This window comes from Eschrichtius robustus, chromosome 5, assembly GCF_028021215.1.
Source record: "Eschrichtius robustus isolate mEscRob2 chromosome 5, mEscRob2.pri, whole genome shotgun sequence".
Taxonomy (NCBI): domain Eukaryota; kingdom Metazoa; phylum Chordata; class Mammalia; order Artiodactyla; family Eschrichtiidae; genus Eschrichtius; species Eschrichtius robustus.
Genome location: NC_090828.1, coordinates 28,901,220 through 28,928,309, shown reverse-complemented (window position 1 = coordinate 28,928,309; position 27,090 = coordinate 28,901,220). Strand labels below are relative to the sequence as shown.

Sequence of the window (27,090 nt, the reverse complement as noted above, 5' to 3'; positions counted from 1 at the left end):
GTACAAGGTCACAGTAAATGCAGCCACCTTGGTACAGTGTGATCCTGCCCTGGGCCACTCGGGCTGGACAGATAATTCCCTCTTCAGAGCGAGAGTTCAGGGTGGCTATTGGACATCTCTTGTTATTATCTCTATTAGCTCAGTATCCATTTCCCGTTTTGTTGGTAGCAGTCCCCTTTTGCTAATGGTCAAGAGCCCAGCTTCTGGGGCCCAAGAGTCTGGGTCAAATCCCAGCTCTGCGTCTTAGCTGCAACTAGCTGTGAGACCTTGGCTAAGACACGTTCACCTGCACCTCAATTTCCCCAGCTATAAAAAGGGGATAATGTGCTGATTAAATTAGTAAACAAAGACGGTAAGCTGAGGTTAGAATGAGTTATCTAAAGCACTTAAAACCGTGCCCAGCAAACAGTGAACTTCCTGTAGCGTTTGCTCTTACTGTTCTGTGTCTGGGGTGGGACTGACCTCAGCTGTGGCTCTAGGACCAGGCACGTGTCCCAGGTCTGGCCAATGGACATTTCCTTCCATCTGGCCATGAGTGGGTCAGAAGTGGGCATGTGACCAACGCTGGGCTTACCCGCAGCCCATCCTGAGATTTGCTGGGACTCTCGGAGAACCAGAGTTCCTGTTAGTCATCTGGTCCCAAGAGGGCTGAGCCAGCAGAGACTGGAGCCAGCACAGGTACCAGTGGAGGGAGAGGTGCCTCCTGTGGTGCCGTGTGACCACCTGGATCCAGTGGGCCAGGAATTGTTTGTTATGTGAGCCGCTAAATTCCCTAATTACCTTAAGCCAGTTTGAACTGCTTTTTTCTTTTTGGTCCCCTGAAGAAGAAAAACAATCCTGATACTTTCAGTCTGGGCTGGTTCCGTGAACAAAAGAGAGTTAAGTCGTGCCCGTGCAGGGCCATCCTCAGTGTGCTGTGTGTGGAGAAGCCAGGCTTCCCGATGGTTCTCATGTCCTGGGCATGACAGGAGAGCCATCGTGTCTGGTTTCTGGCTGCACTTGGGCTCCCAGGACCTATAGGATGCCGGTGTAACCTGAGAATAAATTTCCCTTTTTCACTTTAGCTGGTATATTTTCTGTTGTGTGTTTTTAGGAAGTAATGTAAACAGAATATAAACGTTCTATAAGGTCCTCATATATAATAACTTGCTATCGTATTTGCCAAGCAACAACTGTGATCCTAATATTTAAATGAACTTGTGTTTGAAAGACAAAAATGTCCTCTCTACACTCACAGTCAGCAGGTGACTTGAGTCCACACACACCTTGATAAATGTTCACGAAGGAGAAGCGTGATCTCTGGCTGCACCTTTCTTGTCCATCCTACGATGAAAAGGTGTCCCCTCCCCACCTGGCCCTAAGAATTCTGTCCCCTCTCCAGTTCTGGGGAGGCTTGCTCCCCAACGTGTTCCACCAACGGCCTGTCCTTTTTGCCTTCAAACAAGTCCAAGAGTCCCCTGTTACCTAAAAATTCAAGATTATAAGAGCGACGCAGGCTTGCCCTTGCCCTTGGCTGCTCTCTGCGCCCAGCCGACATGTTCTGTTCTCTCTGAGCGACTCTGGCCAACGCCAGGTCTTGCCTCTCTCCTGGACACCAGACTTCTCTGGGCATTGGACTTAAAGAGGCCTTTCTGTCTGGGCCACCAGGGCGCCAGTCTCTGGTCTCGCCCCTTTCCCACCACCTCCACGCAGCCACCAGGCTCCCCCAGGCTGCTGCAGCTTCTCAGAAAGCTGGCCTTTCTTTCTTCCTATGCTCTTGCCTGCTTAGCAGCTTTACTGCAACTTTGGGTTCAGTTTATTCGAAAGTACCACTTGTGCACAAGGCCAGTGTTCTGCTCCGCAGCACGGCGGGGCAGGGGAAGGGTGGGGTGTTGGGGTTGCAGGACGTGGACTCGAGTCCCAGTTCCACTAGTCCCCAGTCACGGGACCTTGGGCAAGTCACTGCTGTGCCTTGCGCCTCGGTTTCCTCATCTGTAAATGGGGTTGATGACAATACCCACCTCACAGGGTTGCTGTGGGCACCAAAGGAGGAGATGTATGGAAGAGCTCGCTGAACACTGCAATGCATATTATTGAGTATCCTTAGAGCTAAGAATTAAGAAAACAGGCTTGGAGTCAAAGGTCTGGATTTAACTCCTGTGTCCTTTCTAGCTGTATGACCTTGACCAATGAATTAGCATTTTTGTGCCTCATTTTCCTCATCTGCAAAATGGGCATCTTACCATGACCCTGCCCACTTGATATGAGGAGGAAGGTGGTTACCCCATGCTCAGGGCTTAGACCAGTACTTTGCACACAGGAAGCATTTACTGTCTTTGCTATTACCTATTTCCTCACTGTTGTCCCCTCCCAGAGAGGGGAAGGAACACTGCTCGCTGGCCTGGCTCTTGGGGGCACTGAGGCTGAGGAAGGCTGGAGGAAGGAGGTTTCCACAACATGCCAGGCCAGGAACACCCGTCTCCTCCAGTGATTGTGGTGATTTCTTCAAGGGGCTTTTAGCTCTAGGTAAATAAATATGGTAACATTCAGCAATGATGGAAACAAAGTATCTAGAAAGGAAGAAGCAGAACCCATTGGCTACTGGTATCAATTGGAATGAATCAACTGGGTCAAACTGGAATCAAAGCAACTGGAATGAGGGACCTCCCTGGTGGTCCAGTGGTAAAGAATCCACCTTCCAGGGCAGGGGATGCAGGTTCAGTTCGATCCCTGATCCCTGGTCGGGGAACTAAGATCCCACATGTCGCAGGGCAACTAAGCCTGCGCGCAGCAACTGAATTGCGTGAGCAACTGAGCTCACGTGCTCTGAAACCCACGTGCCACAACTAGAGAGAAGCCTGTGTGCTGCCATGAAAGATCCCATGTGCCACAACTAAGACCAGACATAGCCAAATAAATAAAATAAATTAATAAATTAATCATAGGGACTTCCCTTGTGGCGCAGTGGTTAAGACTCTGTGCTCCCAACGCAGGGGGCCCGGGTTCGCTCCCTGGTCAGGGAACTAGATCCCACATGCCGCAACTAAGAGTTCGATGCCACAACTAAGGACCCTGCCTGCTGCAACCAAGACCTGGTGCAACCAAATAAATAAGTAAATAAATATTTTTAAAATAAATTAATTAATCATAAATTTTAAACAGCAACTGGAATGAAAAGAACTGAAAATGAAGACAAAAGAATAAAGACAAAGAACTGAAAGGGAATCCAAGATGTGCTGATGAGATAGCTGTCGAGTAAGTTTATAGGCACCATTTTTCCAACAGCATTTGCTCACTTTGTGTCTCTGTGTCACGCTTTGGTAATTCTTGCAATATTTCATACTTTTTCATTATTATTATACTTGTTATAGTGATCTGTGATATTTGATGTTATTATGATAATAGTTTTGGGGCACCATGAACCTCAACCATATAAGACAGCAAACTTAATCCGTACGTATTGTGTGTGTTCTGACTGCTCCACTGACCAGCCATTCCCCCATCTCTCTCCCTCTCCTGGGGCCTCCCTATTCCCTGAGAAATAACAATATTGAAATTAGGCCAATTAATAACCCTACAGTGGCCTCTAAGTTTTCAAGTTAAAGGAAGAGTCACTGTCTCTCACTTTAAATCAAAAGCTAGAAACAAGCTTAGTGAGGAAGGCATGTCAAAAGCTGAGAGAGGGCTTCCCTGGTGGCGCAGTGGTTGAGAATCTGCCTGCCAATACACGGGACGTGGGTTCGAGCCCTGGTCTGGGAAGATCCCACATGCCGCGGAGCAACTAGGCCCGTGAGCCACAACTACTGAGCCTGCGTGTCTGGAGCCTGTGCTCCGCAACAAGAGAGGCCGCGATAATGAGAGGCCGGCGCACCGCGATGAAGAGTGGCCCCCGCTTGCCGCAACTAGAGAAAGCCCTCGCACAGAAACGAAGACCCAACACAGCCAAAAATAAATAAATAGATAAATAAATAAATAAATAAAAATAAAGGAATTCCTATTAAAAAAAAAAAAAAAAGCTGAGAGAGGCCAAAACCTAGGCCTCTTGCACCAGTTAGCCAAGTTATGCAGGCACAGGAAAAGTTCTTGAAGGAAATGAAAAGTGCTACTCCAGTGAGCACCTGGGTGGTAAGAAAACGAAACAGCCTTATTGCTGATGTAGAGAAAGTTTTAGTGGTCTGGATAGAGGATCAAACCAGCCACAACATTCCTTAAACCAAAGCCTAATCCAGAGCACGGCCCTAACTCTCTTCAATTCTATGAAGGCTGAGAGAGGTGAGGGAGCTGCAGAGGTTGTTCATGAGGTTTAAGGAAAGAAGCTGTCTTCATAACATAAAATTGCCAGGTGAAGCAGCAAGTGCTGATGTAGAAGCTGCAGCAAGTTATCCAGAAGATCTAGCTAAGATAATTAACGAAGGTGGCTACAATAAACCACAGATTTTCTGTGTGTATGGAACAGCCTTATATTGGAAGAAGATGCCGTCTAGAAGTTTCATATCTAGAGAGAAGTCAATATCTGGCTTCAAAGCTTCAAAGGACAGGCTGACACTCTTGTTAGGGGCTACTGCAGCTGATGACTTGAAGCCAGTGCTCATTTACCATTTCAAAAATCCTAGGGTCTGTAAGAATGATGCTAAATCTACTCTGCCTGTGCACTATAAATGGAGCAACAAAGCCTGGATGACAACACATCTGTTTGCAACACGGTTTACTAAATATTTTAAGCCCACTGTTGAGGCCTACTGCTCAGAAAAGAAGATTCCTTTCAAATTATTATTGCTCATTGACAAAGTACCTGGTCACCCAAGAACTCTGATGGGGATGTACAGTGAGATTAATGTTGTTTTCATGCTTGCTAACATAGCAGCCATTCTGCAGCCCATGGATCAAGGAGTAATTTCAACTTTCAGGTCTTATTTAAGAAATATATCTCATAAGGCTATAGCTGCCAGAGATAGTGATTCCTCTGATGGATCTTGACAAAGTCAATTGAAAACCTTTTGGAAAGCCTTCACCATTCTAGAGGCCATGAAGGACATTAGTGATTCATAGGAAGAGGCCAAGATATCAACATTAGCGGGAGTTTGGAAGAAGTTGATTCCAACCCTCCTGGATGACTGAGGGGTTCAAGACTTCAGTGGAGGAATTAACCGCAAATGTGGTGGAAATAGCAAGAGAACGAGAATTAGAAGTGCAGCCTGAGGATGATACTGCATTGCTGCAATCTCATGATAAAACTTTAACAGCTGAGGAGTTGCTTCTGATGGATGAGCAAAGAAAGTGATTTCTTGAAGTGGAGTCAACTTCCGGTGAAGATGCTGTGAAGACTGTTGAAATGACAACAAAAGATTTAGGATATTACATGAACTCAGTTGATAAAGCAGTGGTAGGGTTTGAGAGGATTGACTCAAATGTTGAAGTTCTACTGTGGGTAAAATGCCATCAAACAGCACCACATGCTACAGAGAAATCGTTCATGAAAGGAAGAGTCAATCGATGTGGCAAACATCCCTGTTGTCTTATTTTAAGAAACTGCCACAGTCAGCCCAGCCTTCAGCAACCATCACCCTGATCAGTCAGCAGCCATCAGCACGAGGCAGGACCCTCCCAGGCAAAAGGTTTGCAACTTGCTGAAGGCTCAGATGATGGTTATCATTTTTTTAGCAATAAAGTTTTTTTTTTTTTTTTTTGGCTGCACTATGCACAGCATGCAGGATTTTAGTTCCTGGACCAGGGATCAACGCCGTGCCCCCTGCAGTGGAAGCACGGAGCCCTAACCACTGGAGCACCAGGGAAGTCCAGCAATAAAGTATTTTTAAATTAAGGTATGTACGTTGTTTTTTTAGACATAATGCTATTGCACATCAATAGACTCCAGTGTCATGTAAACATAACTTTTTTTTTAAATGTTTGTTTACTCTTTTTTTTTAAAGGGAACGCTATTTATTTACTTATTTATTTTGGCTGTGTTGGGTCTTCGTTTCTGTGCGAGGGCTTTCTCTAGTTGCGGCAAGCGGGGGCCACTCTTCATCGCAGTGCGTGGGCCTCTCACTGTCGCGGCCTCTCTTGTTGCGGAGCACAGGCTCCAGACACGCAGGCTCAGTAGTTGTGGCTCACGGGCCTAGTTGCTCCGCGGCATGTGGAATCTTCCCAGACCAGGGCTCGAACCCGTGTCCCCTGCATTGGCAGGCAGATTCTCAACCACTGTGCCACCAGAGAAGCCCTAAACATAACTTTTATACGCACTGGAAAACCAAAAAATTCACGCGAGTTGCTTTATTGCAGTACACGCATACCTTGGAGATATTACAGGTTCAGTGCCAGACCACCGCAGTAAAGCAAATATGAGTCATGCACTGTATACTCTTTAGAGATGAGGAAACCAAGGCCCAGAGTGATTCCAAAGGCCCAGTGGAAGGACTCCAAGGCTAGTCTCACTGACTTCAAAACCCTTCCCCTCTCTCTTCCTGTCCTTCAGGCCAAGCATAAATGGTTGCCCTGAGAACAGGCAGCCAGGGTCATCTCCCTTAGAGGACCTCAGTCTGGAGTCAGGACCCCTGGCTGGACTGGGAAGCCCCTGCCTGCCCTGAACCTGGGCAGGTAGGCATGCTGGGCTCTCCCTGCCAGTAAGTTGGCTACCTCTTGTCTGTGGTGCTGGGACTCCACCTTTCCCATCCGCTGGCTGTCCACTCACCCTCCCCACAGAGTGGAGAACATGGGCAAAGGGAAGTGACACTGACCCTGCACACACCGTGTTTGACCGTCTCTGGTCATCAGCAGTAAGTTTTCCGGAAAAACGGGAGAGCTGTGGGGCAGAACTTACCCTGAGGGGCTTCCTTGACTCATGGTTTGGTCGGGATGCCACCTGCGGACAAACCTCACTCACACCTACCCCAGGTCATGTTCACTCAGTAGTTCTCCAAGAGATCAGCCATTGAAAAGTCCTTAATAGGAAATGTTTTTAGAAGGAACATATGGAGAATCAAAAGGGGGCTAGGGCTTCCCTGGTAGCACAGTGGTTGAGAGTCTGCCTGCCAATGCAGGAGACACGGGTTCGAGCCCTGGTCTGGGAAGATCCCACATGCCGCAGAGCGGCTGGGCCCGTGAGCCACAATTACTGAGCCTGTGCGTCTGGAGCCTGTGCTCCGCAACAAGAGAGGCCGCGATAGTGAGAGGCCCGCGCACTGCGATGAAGAGACGCCCCCGCTTGTCGCAACTGGAGAAAGCCCTCGCACAGAAACGAAGACCCAACACAGCCATAAATAAATAAATAAATAAATAAATAAATAAATAAATAAATAAATAAATAAATAAATAAATAAATAAATAAATAAATAAATAAATAAATAAATAAATAAATAAATAAATAAATAAATAAATAAATAAATAAATAAATAAATAAAAAAAAAGGGGGGGCTAAATATAAACCTGTATTTGCAGAACTGAAGAAGGAGCACAGAAAAGCTGAACAGAAAGAGCTGGATGGAGAAGCTCTCTCCTAAAACAGGGTTTTTTCAGTGGGTGTGGGTGTGTGTTTTGCTGTATATGTGAATTTCTAGAACACTAGAGTTACCTATAATTAAAAAAAGAAAAAAAATCAGCTTATGAGGCTAAAAATAATTCTGATGCCAATTGCATTATGGAAGTAGCTGAGTGCAGATGCTCTAACTTTCATCAGAATAAACCCATGTGTTTGCATTTTACAGACTTAGAAATGGTCAAATAGAACAGAGACGTTTAAAATAGAAGTTTCAAATTTAAGACATTTTTTAAGTAGTTAAAGCAACTCTAGGAAAAATGTTCTACATCATTAATGCTGAAATAAAAAAGAGGCAAACTGAAGTTAGGGCATAAGCAGGCATGAAAGAAATTCCCATGGTCTAAAAAAGGTGAAGAAAGAATAAACAAGCAGGGACTTGCCTGGTGGTCCAGCGGTTAAGACTCCATGCTTTCTGTGCTTCCACTGCAGAGGGTGTGGGTTTGATCCCTGGTCAGGGAACTATACCACATTCTGCATGGTGTGGCCAGAAAAAAAAAAAAACACCAAAATTTATCAAGCAAAACCATAAGCAAAATGGTTGGTGGACATTCTCTCATTTAATTTTCATAATATTGCAGGGTAAGGGGATTATTATCTCCTCTTATTAAAAGAAAAATCTCAGTGTTAAAGGTCACACTCTAGCCCATGGCAAGCTTGGGTTCTAGACCTAGTTCAAATCCAGTTGTCTGTCTCTAAAGCTCCTTGGCCTTACAGATACATCAGCCTTCTCGCTGCACCGCTCCGCACCCCACACCAAAGTTTTCAAATGAAGTCTATTAGAGGATTTTTCTTCTTTCTTTGGGGAAAGCTATTTCCATGAAAGCATTTGGTGGTAAATTTTACTACAAAGAAATTGTCTCATAATATTTATTTGCATATTGTTTCCTTTATTAGTTCAGTTGAATTTTTACATTATTTTGCATGTGTATTTCTCTGTACAGAGACCTTACATGTTTACACAGTATGATGTGATATAAATATTTTGCTCAGTTCCATCATTGTAATGCAAAATCTAACAGCAAAGCGTAGGTCCTGACTAGGCTCCCGCTGCTGCTTTCCTTTACTCAAATGTCATGGCCTTCTTTGAATAAGCAAATTAGCTGCTGATTGCAAGGCAGCCAGATAAGAGGAGAGTGGGAAAGACAGCCAGTAGTGTCACTTTTCTGGATTTGGCCCTCCTAAAATGTTTGCATCAGAGGGCACTGGGCAGTTGACGGGACAGTAATTAAAGTGTCCTTCTACAGCACCCCATAAAAATTGCTGATCTATATAGCCAACTGGACAGTGGCGGAGGAAGTCTAGCTCCCTAAGAATTGTGTAAACAACTCACCTGCTCAGACAGGAGACAACCCACTTTCCCACAAATACCCTAGAGCACTGGACTCCAAAGTGGGGGAGCCCAAAGGGAAATATCACTGAGCAAGAAGGAACGTTGGAACTGCTGGTTCTATAGATCTTTTTAATCTCACCCTTTAAAATGTTAAGTTTCATGTGATAGCTTTATATGTATTTAATACAGTAATATTATTGGGCATATATAGACTTCATTAGTTAACAGACATATATTGGAAAGGCATGCTTAAAAATTGTTTGCCAACATGGGTGCCAAACCCAAAAAGCTTGGAGACTCTGCCTAGAGGAAGGTGAACGTCAGTGGAGGTGGTGGCAGTGAGAGCCCTCCCCCTAAGTTCCTAAGATCCAAAAGGTAAACCAGAATTGCCCAGGTCGTGGTGCCAGAAGCAAGGTACAATTAGACCTCTTCCTGCTTTTCTTCCTATCAATGAGGATGACACCCTGTGAGATTGCCTGAGAAGCAAGTGGGTTGTGACGGTCACAGAACAGCCTTCTCATTCCCTGAGCAGCCCCAGGTTGTGGTCCCCATGACTCAAAGAGACCAGCCTTCCTCCCAAAGTGATGAGCTCTGCTGGTTAAAGGAGCAAATGGCGAAAGACATTAAAAAGTTCAACATCACTTGTCCTAAAAGAAATGCACATTAAAACTGTTAAGAATACCTTATTCTTCAACCATCAGTTGCATAGATTTAAACAAACGAGTAGTTGGCCAGAGTAGAGAAACAGGTATTCTCTTATATACCAATGGGTGTGTAAATTGGCAAAATCTTTCTGTACGCAATTTGAAAACATTGGCCAAGGGCTTAAAAACTATAGATCTACCCACCCATCAATTTCTCCTCTGGGTTATTTTTTTGAAGGAAATAATCACATTTGTATTGTTACATATAATACATACATAAAAGCTTGTTATTCAACCACTTACTCATTCTATGCACATTTATTGGTGTCTTTTATAAGGCAGGCTCTGTGCTAGATGCTGCAACACAGCAAAGAATAAAATAGGGCTCCTGCTCGCCTGGAGGTTACTGATAATCATTGCAGTGTTATTTATTACAGGGAAGAATCAGAAACTAACAAAATGACCAATATTAGTGTTTCTTTTTGCAGTTATGAATTACTATGTAGCCATTATAAATTGTAGAATTCACTGGAAAATATTCACATGAGGTGGTTGAGTGGGAAAAAAGCAGTTAACAAAACTGTGTATATAATATAAGCCTCCTCGTGGCCTTGAGGGCTCAGAGAAAGGCCACAGCTCTGCCTAGCATTTGAGACAGATGTAATTTAGAACAAATAGACTTCTCTTTAGTGAGAAATAAAACTAGACAGAACAAAAAAGCATTGGGAAATATGCCCATCATTTCTTCTTCTTCATGAATGTTTTCTGAGGATGATTCTAGAAGGAACTAGAAATAACAGCACCATTGATAAAAGATTCTGAGAGGCAGTAAGTTACAGCTAAGGAACTACAGCCCAACTGAAAATAAGCACCTCATCCAATAATTTTAAAAAACCTCCAATATAATCAATAAAATGTCCCTAAGAGAAATGGGGTTGCTCATACATTGCTGATATACAGTGCCTTGTTATAAACTTTTGAGAAGGCAATTAGTGATATCTATCAAAGTTCTTAATGTCACTACCATAACATAGCAGTTTCACCTACAGGAGTATACCTATAGGAGTACTTATGCCTGCATTTAAAAATCTGAATAAGGAAATGAAAATTAACCAGCACATGCATAATGGGAGTCCCATAAGGAGAAAAGAGAGAATAGAGGCAGAAAGAATATTTGGAGAAATAATGGCCAAAAATTTCCCAAACTTGATGGAAAAGATCAATCTGCACATCCTAGAAACTCAACAAACTCCAGTGGGATCAACTCAAAGAGATCCACACTGAAATACACATAGTCAAGCTGTCTAAAGCCAAAGATGAAGAGAGAATCTTGAAAGTAGCAAGAGGAAAATGACACATCATGTGCAAGAGATCCTTGGTGAAATTAATGGCTGACTTCTCATCTGAAATTATGCAGTCCAGCAGTCAGTGGGATGACATATTTCAAGTGCTGAAACAAAACAGAATTGCACATCCAGCAAAATATCCTTTCAAAATGGAGAAGACATTCAAATAAATTTAAACAAAACCTGAGAGAATTTGTCACTAGTAGATCTGCCCTACAAGAAATAATAAATTTTCACTACATGAAAAGGCACTAGACAGTAATTGAATCCACATAAAAAGATAAAGATCTCACCCTTGACCATACTGAGTACCAAGAATATGGAGGAAAAGGCCAGACATACCACACATTTAGGGAAGCTCTACCAAGGACTTTCTACTTCTGCCTTCTAGATCTATAGCATGGTATAGGGAGGAACATTTGGTTTTTCTTATTGGTTCTCACTTCTGGGCTTCCCCTATTTTCTCAGGAATGCATCTACTCACAAAAAAAAAAAAAAAAGAGTGAGAGGGATGAAGAACACGAGTAAATACATAGGTGAATATAAATAACAGTATAAATGGGAGTTGTGTGTGTGTGTGTAACTCTTCTTTTCCTATCTTATTTAAATGACAGCTGCATAAAGCAACAATTATAAAACTATATGTTCATGAGCTTATAAAAATGTCATTTATATGACAATAATAATACAAAAGAAGATGGAGTGAACAAAGCTATATTGGAACAAAGTTTCTGTATACTATTGAAATTAAGCTAGTATTAATCCAAACTAGATTGTTTCCAGTTAAGATGTTAATTATAATCCCAAGGACAATCACTGATAAAATAACTGAAAAATATATAGTAAAAGAAATGACAGGGGAATAAAACTGGTACACTAGAAAATATCTAACACAAAAGCAGGCAATAATTGAAGAATAGAGAAATAAAGATATGAACTATATGAAAAACAAATAGTAAACATAGAATAAATGAAATAGAGAATAGAAAAACACAGAAAATCAATGAAGCCAAAAATTGCTCTTCAGAAAGATCAAATTGATCAAAAGATCAATTGACAAACTTTTAGTTAGACTGACCACGAAAAAAAAAAGAGAAGACACAAATGAAGAAGGGGATATCACCACCAACCTTATAGAAATAAAAAGGATTATAAGGGAATACTATAAATAGCCAACAAACTAGATAACTTAGATGAATTCCTAAGAAGACACAAACTACCTAAACTGACTTAAGAAGAAATAGAAAACCTGAATAAACCTATAACAAGTAAAGACTTTGAATTAGTAATTTTAAAATTTCCCACAAAGAAAATTCCAGGCCCAGATTACTTCACTGATAATTTAAAGAAGAATTAATACCAACCATTCACAAACTCTTTAAAAAAGTGGAATAGGAGGGAATACTTCCTCTTCATTCTATGAGGCCAGAATTACCTTGATACCAAAACCAGACATCTTAAGAAGAGAAAACCACAGATTAATACCCCTCATAAATATAGATGCAAAAATTCTCAATGAAATAAAAGATAAACAATTCCAGAAATGCATGAGAAGAATTACACACTATGACCAAGTGGGATTTATACCAAGAATGCAAAGTTGGTTTAACATCCAAAAATAAATCAACTTAATGCACCATATTAATAGAATAAAGGAAAAAAATATGATCCTCTCAATACACACAGAAAAAGCATTTGACAAAATTCAACACCTTTCTGTGATTTCAAAAAAAAAAAAAGAACCAACAAACTAGAATAGAAGGGAAACTCTTCACCTAATACAGAGCATTTAAGAAAAATCCACAGGTAACACCATACTTAATGGTCAGAGACAATGCTTTCTCCATTAGAGCAAAACAAGGATGTCTGCTCTCACCACTTCTGTTCTATATTGTACTGGAGGTTCCAGTCAAGACAAGAAAAAAAAAAGGCATTCAGATTGAAAGGGAAAACAAAACTATCTCTATTTGCAGATGACATGATCTTGTATATAGAAAATTCTAAAGAATCACACACACACTATTAGAACTAGTAAACAAATTCAGCAAGATCGCAGGATACAAAGACATTATACAAAAGACAAATGTATTTCTATACACTATCAATGAACAATCCAAAATGAAATTAAGAAAACTATTGTATTTACAATAGCATCAAAAAGAATAAAATACTTCTGGATAAATTTAACAAAAGTGTAAAATTTGTACACTGAAAACTACAAAATAGTATTTTGTACAAAGCTACAAAATAGTATTAGGAAGAAATTTAAAACTTAGGGAATTCCCTGGTGGTTCAGTGGTTAGGACTCCACTCGGTGCTCTCACTGCCAAGGGCCTGGGGAACTAAAATTCCATGAGCCACAAAGAGCAACCAAAAAAAAGAAATTTAAAACTTAAATAAATGGAAAGACATCCCATGTTTGTGGCTCACAAGACAGTATTATTAAAATGGCAATACTTCTCAAACTGATCTACAGATTCAATGCAATACCTATCAAAAATCCAAGCTGGACTTTTTGGAGAAATTGGCAAGTTGATTCTAAAATTCAAAAGGAAATGGAAGACACCTGTAAGCTGAAACAATCTTGAAAAAGAACAAAGTTGGAGGACTCACAATCCTCAATATCAAAACTTACTACAAAGCTAGAGTAATCAAGACTTTGTGGTACTGACACAAAGCGAGAGATATATACCAATGGAATGGAATTGAAATTCCAGAAATGAACACTTATATTTATGGTAAACAGACTGTTGACAAGGGTGCCAAGATAATTGGATGGGCGAATTAATAGTCTTTTCAACAAATGGTGCCAGAACAACTGGATATCCACATGCAAAAGAATGAAGTTGGATCTTTATCTTACAGCATACACAAAGATTAGCTCAAAATAGATCATAGACCAAAATGTAAGAGCTAAAACTATAAAAATTTTAGAAGAAAACATGGGAATAAATCTTTGTAAACTTGGGTTAGGCAATGCCTTTTTAGATACAGCATCAAAAGCACAAGTAACAAAAGAAAAAATAGATTTTGGACTTTTTCAGAATTAAAAAGGTTTGTGCTTCAAATGACACCACCAAGAAGTAAAAAGACAATCCATAGGAGAAAATATTTGCAAATCATTTGTGATAAGAAAATTGTATTCAAAATATATCAAGAGCACTTACAATTTAACAATGAAAAAGATAACCCAATTTAAAAGTGTGCAAAGGATTTAAATAGATATTTGTCCAAAGATATACAAATGGCCAATAAGCACAAGAAACTATGCTCAGTATAATTGATCATTAGGGAATTGCAAATCAAAATCATAATATGATGCCATTTCATATCCACTAGGATAGCTATAACAAAAATACAATAACAAGAGTTGGAGAGGATGTGGAGAAACTGGAATCCTCATAAGTTGCTGTAGGAATGTAAAATGGTGCAGCCACTTTGGAAGACAGTTTGGTCGTTCCTCAAAATATTAAATATAGAGTTTCTATATGACTCATCATTCCACTCCTAGGTATGTACCCGAGAGAAATGAAAACATATATCTACACAAAACTTGTACACAAATATTTATAATAGCATTATCAATAATAGCCAAAAGGTGGAAACAACTCAGATGTCCATCAACTGGTGAATAGATAAAGAAAATGTGGTATATCTGTACAATGGAATATTATTCGACCATAAAAAAGAATGAAATACTGATACATGTTACAACATGGATGAGCCTTGAAAACATGCTTAGTGAAAGAAGCCAACCCCAAAAGACAGTAAGAATGTATGTATATGTGACTGCATGTATTGTATGATACTATTTACAGGTGACCCTTGAACAACAGGGGTTTAAACTGTGTGGGTCCACTTATACATGGATTTTTTTCAATAAATTCGTACTACAGTAATACACAATTTGCAATTGATTGAATCCAAGGTTGCGGAAACTTGGATATAGGGAGGGCTGGCTGCAAAGTTATACACGGATTTTCTACTGCAAGGAACGTAGGTGTCCCCAACGCCCATGTTGTTCAAGAGTCAGCTATATATGAAATGACCAGAACAGGCAAATCTATAGAGACAGAAAATAGAATAGTGGCTTCATAGAGCTGGGGAGGGTGGGGAATTGGGAGTTATTGCTAATGGGTATGGGCTTTCTTTGGGTGATGATGAAAATATTCTAAAGTTAGGTTGTAGTAATGATTGCACAATTCTTTGAACATACTAAAAACTACTGAGTTGTACGCTTTAATTGGGTAAATTTTATAGTATGTGAATTATATCTCAAGAAAGCTGTTCTTAAAAAGTGAGTTTGCCTTTAAAGCTAATAATTAAGCAAATTAATGTATTAGTGTAATTTTAGGACAATGTGATCATTTCCTTATGAATTTTATGGATGTTGTAGGAACTAGGCTTCAAAGTTTTTCGTTGTAAAAAGAATTACTAAAAGTTTTATTCTAAACTTTATTACTAAAGTTTTTATTCTATTTCTTCATTGAGGAATTATCTCTACTTCTTCATTTTACCTTAAGGAACAATACTTATTATTAAAATCTTGATCTTTCCCCTTTTCCCTCCTCCCTAAGAAACCACAATAATAGGTAGCTAAATTATTAAGACAATAATAACCAGAAAAATATCTGATAAAGCAATGGGTTTCAGACATTTTTTACTACAGCTCACATTGAGAAATATTTTATTTTGCCTCCTAGTACATGCCAGTATATAAGTAACTTAAATAGAATTTTCATGAATCAATATTTACTCACTACCATGTATAACACCCTCTAATAGTTTTTCCTATTCTATTTTATTTCATTTTTGGAAATGCTGGTTGTGACTCAGTAAATTGATTTTTATGAACCACTAATGGGCCCCCAAAAGTGGGTCTGAATCATAATTAGTCCACTTGCTATCAGAAAGTGTGGATTCAGCTTTTTGTTTTGGGAAAAAAAAAAATTTGGAAAAAATTATCAAAAATAAGTGTATATATGTTCATTAATGTTTTTATGGAAAACAATCTGATGGTACAGTAGGCTGGCCAGGCAAATTAAATGGTCTAGGAATACAGATAGATCATAAGAAAATGTATTTGAACAGAGGCAGGAATAGGGCTCCATGTGGATGCTTGTTTGTTGAGATAGATGAGAAATAAAATGGGTGAAGAAGTTTAAAAAAAAAAAAAGAAGAAGCACACTGTGGGGACTTTGCTGGCAGTTCAGTGTTAAGACTCCACGCTTCCACTGCAGGGGGCGCAGGTTCCATGCCTGGTCGGGGAACTAAGATCCCGCAAGCCATACAGCCAAAAACAAACAAGAGGCACACTGAGAAGAGATTAGAGTAACTCCAAGAAAAGCTATATAGCTGTATGCCAAATTTCTGATTACCTTATCACCTTCCTCTTCCTCAATCAAGGAAGAGGACGCTGATTTTCTAATGCAATAATTCGGTCACACGGGATTAGCCTGAAGTTTGATTTGGAAGGCTGACAACCCAATCTTGGTTTTTTTGTTTTGTTTTGTTTTTGTTTCAACTGTCATTTTATTGCAAGATGGTTGAATTAATTCAAACTTAAACTATAACTTGATAATTTTTAGTCAGGTACCAAATTTTATTCAAAGCAAACTGCTTATTCAAAAGTGATCATGGAACAACTCAAAATGCAGAGCAAGAAGGATGAGAGAAACATCTTACTGGCCAATAGATTGTTTTAATTCTCTCATTATATGAAACTCAAACTTCATTTTTAGGAAAGGGAAACTAACTTCAGTAGAGAGAAATACAGAAAGACTTTGTCACATAGACTAATTTCCATTTAGACAGTCAACTGTTTCTAGCTGTCTCAGTTGGGACAGATGCATTTACAGAACTGGCTGTGCTTGAGCCTTCTTTGCAAGCAGCTTTAGGTCTGCAGTGGACTTGGCAATTGTTTCCTTCTCCTGCTGCGCAGAGATGCTCTGTACCACATTCTTCTCCACACAGTTTATCATGTGCCCTTGTTCCTTTTGATGCATCATATTCTGCACAGAGATGTGATAGTCCAGGTGATTCTTTACCTCCTTGTATACACTATGCAGCCGTTCCCAGTAAGTAACCTCCAAGGCCATGGCAATGTTATTCCTCTGGACATCAAAAAGGTAATGGCGGGGCTTCCCTGGTGGCGCAGTGGTTGAGAGTCTGCCTGCCAATGCAGGGGACACGGGTTCGAGCCCTGGTCTGGGAAGATCCCACATGCCACGGAGCAACTGGGCCTGTGAGCCGCAACTACTGAGCCTGCGCATCGCAACTACTGAGCCTGCGCGTCTGGAGCCTGTGCTCCGCAACAAGAGAGGCCACGATAGTGAGAGGCCCGCGCACCGCAATGAAGAGTGGCCCCCGCTTGCCGCAAATGGAGAAAGCGCTCGCGCAGAAATGAACACCCAACACAGCCATAAATAAATAAATTTAAAAAAAAAAAAGGTAATGGCGCTTTTGAACCAGTGCCTGCTGTGGCTTCTCCAGATCAACTGCATCCTGGATTTGTTTGGTGGAAGCCTGTATCACTTCTTCCAGTTGGGCAGTTTTTTGCTCATTGAGTTTATCAGCAAATTCCCGAATAGAGACACCATATTTTTTAATTACATAGACAAGAACCCCTATTGTTGATGTGGCAGAGAAGGTCTCTGCAGTTATCACATATATTTCTTTGGAGAGTAAATATAAGATAAGCCCAGTTCCGAGCACGTAGGGTCCTGTTACACCAGTTTTAGGATAAAGGAACTGGAAAAATTCCTCAACGGTCAGCCCCAAACGAACTTTTCCTCCATATTCAGGAAGAGGTGGTACAGGGGCAAGACTTGTGTGAAAGATCCTTGTTGCCTGCAATACCCCTGGACCAAGGAGGGCCGCGTTCTTCAGAGAGGGGGCTGCTGCGGTGGCAGCAGAAAGTACCACCCGGGACAGCATTGTCAGGTAGCGGCCACACAACAGTCCACACTGGGTCTTCACGCCCCAGTGACCATGACAGGAGACTCTGTCGGGGCAGAAACGAGATGGTCCCAATCTCGTTTTGATGACATTTTGGACTTGAAGCTAATAGAGATCTCCCTTTTGTGTAACTTCGCTCAGCCTTAAAAAATTATACCAGCAATAATAACATCACCATTTTACAATGAAAGTCGAATTGGAATGTGAATAAAAGTGCTACTGGCCAAGGGCCCCTATCCACTAATTATGTCTTATTTGAAAATCTGACCCAAGTATCTGACAATCAAAGAGGATATCTTTCATCTTGCCATTATTTTTCACAGTTATGCCATCTGGTTCATATAACCAGAAGAAAACTTGGCACCTATATCCAATGAGAATGACTGTCAGTTCTCAAAACATCTTATTTTCTCTTCCTGAGAATAAGTGACAACTGATCTCAAAGTATAGGTACTTATCATGTAAAACAAGGGACTTGGGGTGAGGGGATATTTTTTTAAGAAAATAGGGTTGGAAGAGCATTTTGGTGTCAACAGGTATCTCTAACTATGTTCTAGCAGTGTAACCTAATTTACATTTCTTTCAGTTTAACAAACACTTTTTGAGCACCTGCTATATGAAATGGAATGAGCCAAGCACTAAATGAATATACCAAGTTGTACTAGTCAGTGAAATGGCTCTAGCTCTGTAAGAAAGAAAACATTGGATTTCAGTGGCTTAATCCCATGGAAGTTAATTTTACCCTCACTTAATAACTCAGTGATGCTGTTTTATGTCAGCAGGCAACTTTCTTCCACCTGATGATCCAGGGATTTGGGTCCCACCTATCTTGAGTCCCTGCTATGCTCTGCGGTACCAAAATCTTTGGCTTCAAGCTGCCTAAGAGGAGGAAGAGTGAAGAAGGCAGGCACACTTCTTTTTTCTTTTTTTTTAAATTCTTTTCTAAAAATTCTTTTCCATTATGGTTTATCATAGGATATTGAATACAGTTCTCTGTGCTATACAGTAGGACCTTGTTGTTTATCCATTCTATATATGTAAAAGCTTACACCTGTTAACCCCAACCTCCCACTCTATCCCTCCCCCAACTCCCTCCCCCTTGGCAACCAGCAGTCTCTTCTCTGTGTCCGTGATTCTGTTTCTGTTTCATAGATAGGTTCATTTGTGTCGTATTTTAGATTCCACATATAAGTGATATCATATAGTATTTGTCTTTCTCTTTCTGACTTACTTCACTTAGTATGATAATCTCTAGTTGCATGCATGTTGCTGCAAATGGCATTATTTTGTTCTTTTTTATGGCTATTCCATTGTATGTGTGTATATATATATATATATATATATATATATACACTCCACATCTTCTTTATCCATTCATCTGTCGATGGATATTTAGGTTGTTTCTTTGTCTTGACTATTGTGAATAGTGCTGCTCTGAACATAAGGGTGCGTGCATCTTTTTGAATTATAGCTCTATTTTTAGTTTTCTGAGGAACCTCCATACTGTTTTCCATAGTGGCTGCACCAACTTACATTCCCACCAACAGTGTAGGGAGATTCGCTTTTCTCCACACCCTCTCCAGCATTTGTCATCTGTAGACTTTTTAATGATGGCCATTCTGATTGGTGTGAGGTGGTACCTCACTGTAGCTTTGATTTGCATTTCTCTAATAGTTAGCGACGTTAAGCATCTTTTCATGCAGGCACACTTAAAACTCCCAGCCCAGAAGTGACACCTGTCACTTCCATTTACATTCAACCAGTAAGAACAAGTCATTCAGGCACCCCTGGCTGTACAATACTGACCACTGTAGTCCCTGGTTGGGTAGCCACTTTCCTGCAACAAGTTTACACTCAGGAAGGAAGGGAACAAGTTAAAGGTCTCTGTCATTCAGATTGTGTAAGATGTAGCTTCTTCTACCTTCAAAGAACCTTCCTCGGAGTAGAGAAAAAGGTCGACAAGGGAAATATCGTGGAGGTGACGTTTGAGAAGATGATTCTTGATTGACAGACAGAACTGCCAGATAGCGTTGGTAAGAGGGGCATTCTAGATCGAGCGACTGGCACTAACAAAGCATGGAGGTGGGGAGAGAATGTTGAGTAACTAGTTTTCCTGGAACAAAGCTTAGCAAAGGAGAGAGATATGCTTAAAATGTTGGTTAGGTCAACGTTATGTGTCAGGCCTTGAATGTTGGGAGAAAGAGTTTGAATTCTGTGCTTCCATTATCATGGTTATCATGCATTTTTAACCCAAGGGCCCCAGAACAATGGTAGCATTAATCCCTGATGAATAACAGTCACACTCCAGACAATACATTCAGTATGAAGGGATTTCGTTTTTTCAGATGGTAACACTAATGACAGCATTGTATTGCATTCACAGGCTGTAATAGATTCCAACATTTGGCATTTGTTTACATGTGGCTTGATGTTTACGAAATACAATCCAAACATTTCCACTTCACTCTTGCTCCTTCTTCCAGGCTTATCTCACATAGTTATCTAGAGATGCCAGGGGTAGCCTTACACACTGATAGCACACACTGGCCGTGCCTCCCCTCAGGTATGGCAGAGAACCTTCCCAGGGCTGTGAACTCTGAATGCCGACACCAAACACTGCACATTCCAAAAATGTGACTGCCCCTCCCCTTCCACCAATGGCTCAGTCACAATATTAAGGTCAACAGTGGTGTGTAATTTATACTGAACATTTAATAGGCATAAATGTTTGTTTTTAAAAACTCAGGTGCAAAGAGACAGGAGGGGCACATACAGCAGCATTGGGGAGCCTTAGGAAAGTAGTAACTGGACTAGAAATTAAACTTTTTCTGAAAGTGTTTAGGTTTCTGACTCTAGCGTTCTGTGAATTGTGACTCTGATGTACAGCCCTCCAAATCAACAGTGGCTTTAAAACATACCCAAGTTGAACATTTAAAAAATTCTGATGGCAGGTAGGATCTGACTGTCTGCATTGTGCTGCATATATCAGTGTATTAGTTGTCTTCCCTTTTTGAAATAGGGTAGATAGGAAAGAGACGAATTAACAAACATTACAGAGAGATGCTGCCTTCGTCTTTCCCACGGAAGTCTTATTTGAGGCTGTTTGACCTGCCTTACCAGGTACTTTCTTGTTCTTTCAATTCCATTTAATATAATGCAGTTTTGCAAAACAGTTTTTAAGCCACCGTTATCTTGGTTTAAAATAGTCTAAGTATGATATAAACTAGAGTTTAGTTGTATAGAGCTTTTAATATTATGTGCTTAATCTTTTTTCTTCATAAAATGAGACAATTATAAGCAATTTTTTCACAACCATCAATATTTTTAAAATTCACATTCATAACCATTTTCCCCCACTATAAAATTAGCCAAAAAATTTAAAAGATAATATTTGAAGTTGGTGAGGATACTATGAGATAAACATTTTCATTCACTGATTCTGTTGATTTAAATAAGAACAAACTTTCTGGAAAGTAATTTGGCACAAATGTATCAAGGGTTGAAAATGTCTGTTCCATTTGTCTCTATTATATACACATTCATAAACAGCAAAAAGACAGTCTCCCCTCAAATAAAAAAAAACCAGAAAACCCAAAGTGTTAATGGTGGTTATCTCTTGGTGATAGGATAATAGGTAGTTTTACTTTGGAATTATATATTTTTTTAAAATGTCTCCCCAGTGAAAAAATATTATTTTTATGATTATGGTAAAAATCCTTTCCATCATTTAAGAATATTTATAAAGAATTTTAATAAAATCAGAAGCTATTCATAGTATTCAGTGAGAATACCATATTTTATAAAGAATATAATATCAACTAATCCTATATGTACGTGTGCATACATGTACAAATATATAACCATTCGCCAAATAAATACATCTGTTTTCTAAGGCCTAAAATGAGGTACAAATGAACTTAGTCTAAAACCATGTTTATTAATGTGTTAGGATTGTTGGAATATGAATTATGGATTATTTTTAATTTTATTAATTTTCAATTTTTCTGAGCTTGTATTGCTTTCATATTCAGAAAAAAACACTTAAAAATCAAATAGAAAAAAACCTTTACAGAGAATGATGGTATCACTCTACTCACTGTATGGTTTATAAATCACGTCAAGTTGTCAGCTTCCTCATTTGTAAATTAAGGAGATTTAGACTCGGTGTTTTCTAAGATATCTGCAAGGCCTAAAAGACTCAGTCTATGAAGTGTACAGCCCCAATACCTAATATGAAAGCAATGGACCGCGTCTATCGTAAATCTGAAAGGACTCCGACCTTGGGTGTCATGATATAATAATCAGAGCACAGCCTTAGCATTAAAGAAACTTGATTACAATCCTGGTTGGGTCTCATTTTCCTGACTTGAAAAGTGGGGATAATAACAAAGTCCCCAAAGGATTGAAAAGGGGTTGAAATATGTGAAATGTGGTAACAAATCTGAAGGCCTTCGCATGTTGGCTAGCATGGAGTAGATGCTTCCTAAATGATAGTTTTCTCAATAATCCGAGACCTGATCAGTATATTTGCCAGATGGCACGGGACTGCTGTGTGCAGTCCCTGGATCTAAACTCCCACTTTGAACCCTGCAGCTGGAAGTGGAGGGTGACCTTCGTGAGGACTAAGCCACTTCAGCTTGGGGAAGTTGAGACAGGGGTGCAGGTGGGACCTGAGTGCACAGCCCGGGTGACCAGGTCTTCGGGGTTCTCTAGTCCTGGGCGAGGAGAACTGGGCAGCACAGGGCACAGAGGCAAAGCCTGGCCGTGTGCTTCCCTTTGCTCCTGCTTGCTCACCTGCCCACCCATCTTTCTTCCTCCTCCCCTCCCTTCCTTCAGAAAAAATTTAACATTATAGATTCCGTGGCAGTCTCCATGCTTGGCACCAGAGCCTGAATATTAAGTAAGATTGGCGCTGACCTTAAGGAGCTTATCATCTCATCTGGGAGGCAGAAAATAATAAAAAAATCGCAAGCCCACATGGTCAGCCCTGAACACAGGGTAGACTGATGGTGACAACACAAGTGGGCTGGTTTCTAGCAGGCTTTGCCTGAGGCCTCTGAGCTCCACTTCAGCCTGAGCAACACCTAGGGTTTCAACATGGCACCAAAGTTCAAGCAGCCTTCTAACTGGTCTTATACATTCCATGATAGACCATGACAACAAAGTCTATCTTTGTGGCAAGAAAGAATTTCAAAAATCCTTTGACAGAATTTACATTGCAGAGACATTTTTTGGAAATGCTATGTGGACTATTATTCGGTCACAATGGTCCGTATCAATGACATTTTAAAAAGTATGCTCACCTGTTAACTAGATTGGTTTCCATTTCTGGATATATTGCAGAATGCCTCAGATAAAATTCCTGTGTATAATTACTGCTGACCTTATCAAGTATGATAGGTTTACTCACTCCATGGGAAGTGCAAAGGGAAAATACAACAGACATCAACAAAAAGCCTTTGCTATGAAGAGTATTCACTGCTTTTAGTATCTGTTTAGTAGTGGAAATGTTTTATTAGATCCACCAATAAAAATTTGGAAGGGATAGTGGGTGGGCTACAGGACATGGTGAGAGAAGACTTCTCAAGGTAATTCCCCCTAGGTAATTTTTCTTTCTGACAGAAGTAGATTTTGCTCCAGCGGTCAAAATGTGTTTGGGGTAGGGAGGGGAGCACGCCATCAGGAACTACACGTGGAGATATCAATAGGCCGGCTCCTCCAGTAAAGAACTTCTAGGAACTGAGCTTGCCAATGAGTAGTGTGTGAAGTAAGGAGAGGACGGAAATGAGGCTTATGACCAGATCAGATCAGGAAGGGTGTAGACCATGCTTAAGAATTAGGAACAGCAACTTGACAACAGAAAAACAAACAAAAAAAAAAACAGATTAAAAAACAAAGGACTTGACATTTCTCCAAAAAAGATGTACAAATGGCCAAAAAACATGAAAAGATGCTCAATTTCACTAATCACCAGGGGATGGCCACTGTGAAATAATAATAATAATAATAATAGTACAATAGTCTCTGCCAGCATCACTACTCTTGCACTTTGGGGCCATTATTAAGTAAAATAAAGGTTACTTGAGCACAAACACTGAGATATCATGACAGATGAGCTGATAACCAAGACGGCTGCTAAGTGACAAAGGGGTGGTCGCTGGACAAAGGGCTGATGCACGTCCTGTGTGGGTTGGAGTGTGATGGCTCGAGATTTCATCATGCTACTCAGAATGGCCCGCAATCTAAAACTTATGAATTGTTTATTTCTAGAATTTTTCCATGTAATATTTTTGGACCACAGCTAACTGAAACCACAGAAAGTGAAACCACAGGTAAGGGGTGGGGGGACTAATGCAATAAGTATCAGTGAAGATGTGGAAAAATTAGAACCCTTGTGCACTGCTGGGAATGTGAAATAGTATAGCCACTATGGAAGACAGTATGGAAGTTTCTCAAAAATAGAATCATCATGTGATCCAGTAATCCCACTTCTTGGTATTTATCCAAAAGAATAGAAAGCAGGATCTCGAAGAGGTATTTGTACACTTTTGCTCAAAGCAGCATTATTCACAATAGCCAAGAGATAGCAGCAACCCAAATGCCCATCAATGGATGAATGGATGAACAAAATGTGGTGATATATACATGCAGTGGAATATTATTCAGTCGTAAAAAGGAAGTCCTGTCACCTGCTACAGCATGGATGAACCTTGAGGACATTATGCTAAGTGAAATAAGCCAGTCACAAGAGGACAGATGCTGCATGATTCCACTTACATGAGGTATCTAAAGTTGCTAACTCATAGAGACAGAAAGTAGAATAGTGATTATCAAGGACTGGGGGGAGGGGAAATGGGGAGTTGTTCAATGGGTATAGGGTTTCAGTTCTACAAGATGAAAAACTTCAAGAGATCTGTTGCACAACAATGTGCTTATAGTTAATTAACACTCCAGTGGTAAATTTTATGTTATTTTTTTTTGAATTAATAAAACTTTATTATAAAGGAATATCACACGAAGTGTGGTGTAATAAAAAAAAAACCTGGAAATTTTCCCAAAAAACTGGTAATTGTGAGTTCAGACATGTGATTAAAAGTTGCGTTTGAAAATTCATAAAACTCTTCCTGACTAATTTCAAATAACTTATTGACACATCCAAGGCAAACAATAACTATGATTTGCCACTTTTAAACCACAATTAAAAAAAAAAAAAAGAATTGGGAAGTCTCTTGAAGGCAATGGGCCATTCCCTGAAGCATTTTAAAGCTGGGAGGGACAAGTCACACTTGCATTTGTGATAGCAACCTCTTGGGAATGTGTGTGATGGATTGGTCATGGAATGGGCTGGAACCTGGAGAGACCAGCTGAGGGCCTGCCATAGTCCAGATATGGGTTAATGATAGTGTGACCAGCTCAGAGAGAAACAGGAAGGAGACGTGACAGCACGCAGGAATGCAGGTGTGGCTGGGAACCGCTATTGTCGTTTCTGAGGTGTGTAACCTTCAACACTGTCCGCCTGGGCAATTCTGGGTATTGTCCAGCTGGGTGTGTTGTTAATATTGCCTGGAGAGATCATTTGATTCAAGAGGGCTCCCTGTCAGAAATCACATTAACTTCTTGTGATTGTTGTTCTGTATGACTGGGACAAGGGTCCTTAGTGTGTGTGTGTGTGTGTGTGTGTGTGTGTGTGTGTGTGTGTCTTTTTTTTTCTTCTTCGTTTTCCTTTCTTTTTTTTAACAGTAACATTAATTGATTCACTTGAATACTGTCATTCATATTCAAAGTTGCAATTTTCCTAAAGCCAATTAGAGTCCTGATTCAGGCAATATCTCTAGAAATTCAGCAACTTTCCATTGATCTTTCTGTTATCTCCATTCTATGGAATTTTCCGGCAATGATATCATTCTCCAGAAATGTATCCTAGGTGAAACCTTTTTGAATCTCCACATTTGAGAAAAACCATTTCAGTGAATGCAATGGTTCCTTTGTACAAATACGTGTGACTTCTGGAGAGAAGTGTATCACACACAATAAGCAAGTGAGAAGGACAAGGTCACCTTGCAATTCAGGTGCTGGGGGTCAGATAGGGTACTTTCAAGTAAGGGACTCTGTCAGGCATACCACGCTCTTGGCATAATTCAATTTTGACTCCAAATAACATAGTTCTCCATATCACTGGCTTTTGGGATTACTTGTGGACATCACTGAATGCCAAAGGCCAAGGATAATTTCTTCTAAATTAATCATGAATGACCTTTGGTAAAATAATGCTGCTTGTTAAAATCATCTTTAATATTACAAGTTACAAATCATCAAATCTCTTGTTTTTGTCCTTTGATATTTCATTTACCATTTCCAAGCTTGGATAAGTTATAATTCCTCTAAAGATATCGTAACTGTTCATTTCTGTTTTCTGCTACTTTGGTATGACTTGATTTATATGTTTAATTGTTAAATCTATCTAAAGACTTTTCTGTATAATGTAAATTGAATTGTTTTTCAATATTGCTAGCATCAAGAAATAAATCCGGAAGGGGTTTTACTTTTCCATAAAGCAAACAATTTACATGTTTTGTAAAGTGCTTAGCACAGTGTAAATGTGAGGTTATCTAAGCCAGAGGAAACAATTTTTTTCATTCCACCTCTCCCCTGGAAAATATTTGAAGTACAGTAGTCACATATCTAATTTTCTTTGAAGGTACTTTTGGAGAGAATCCAGGAAAAACACCCTTTGTGTAACAGCTGAATGTTTCATCTGAAAACTTGGTCCACTTAAAAACAAATTAACTACCAAGCATGTTTAAGTGTCTATGTTAGTTACTGTGGTACAAATTATATTCAATAGAAGTTTCCTGCTGAGAAAAACCATGAAGTACATAAGATGAATGACTTCACTGTGATTATTCTCTTCAGGAGCTAGAAAATAACTACTTAGAAAGATTATACATGAGGGTAATTGCTGTTGAATGGAGAAAAACTGAGGAAAATAATTATAAGAGTGAGAAGATATTTCCTAACCATCTGCCATTTAAAAATAAGAAACAAAAAAAGAAAACATAGTATGTTTTTCAGAAAGACTTGGAATTGATGCCAAAAGGCGATATTCTAGTGGGATACACACAAAAGAACTTTCCATGAAGAAATCTGAGATTACTATGTGTAAAAGGTCTTTGTAGAGCCATCACTATAACATTCAATCACCTTTATTTGACATCTTTCCATAGCTGAGGTGGAAGAACACACCCAACTGAGATGTCAGTCATTGGAAGCAGGAGGTGCCAGTAGAAAGATATTTCC

General features: G+C 39.9%; 1 protein-coding gene across 1 annotated transcript in view; it reads left to right on the top strand.

Annotated features, from left to right (window-relative positions):
* Nucleotides 1-27,090, top strand: part of LOC137764604 (uncharacterized) — a 77,930-nt gene that overhangs the window by 7,104 nt on the left and 43,736 nt on the right. The window lies entirely within an intron of this gene.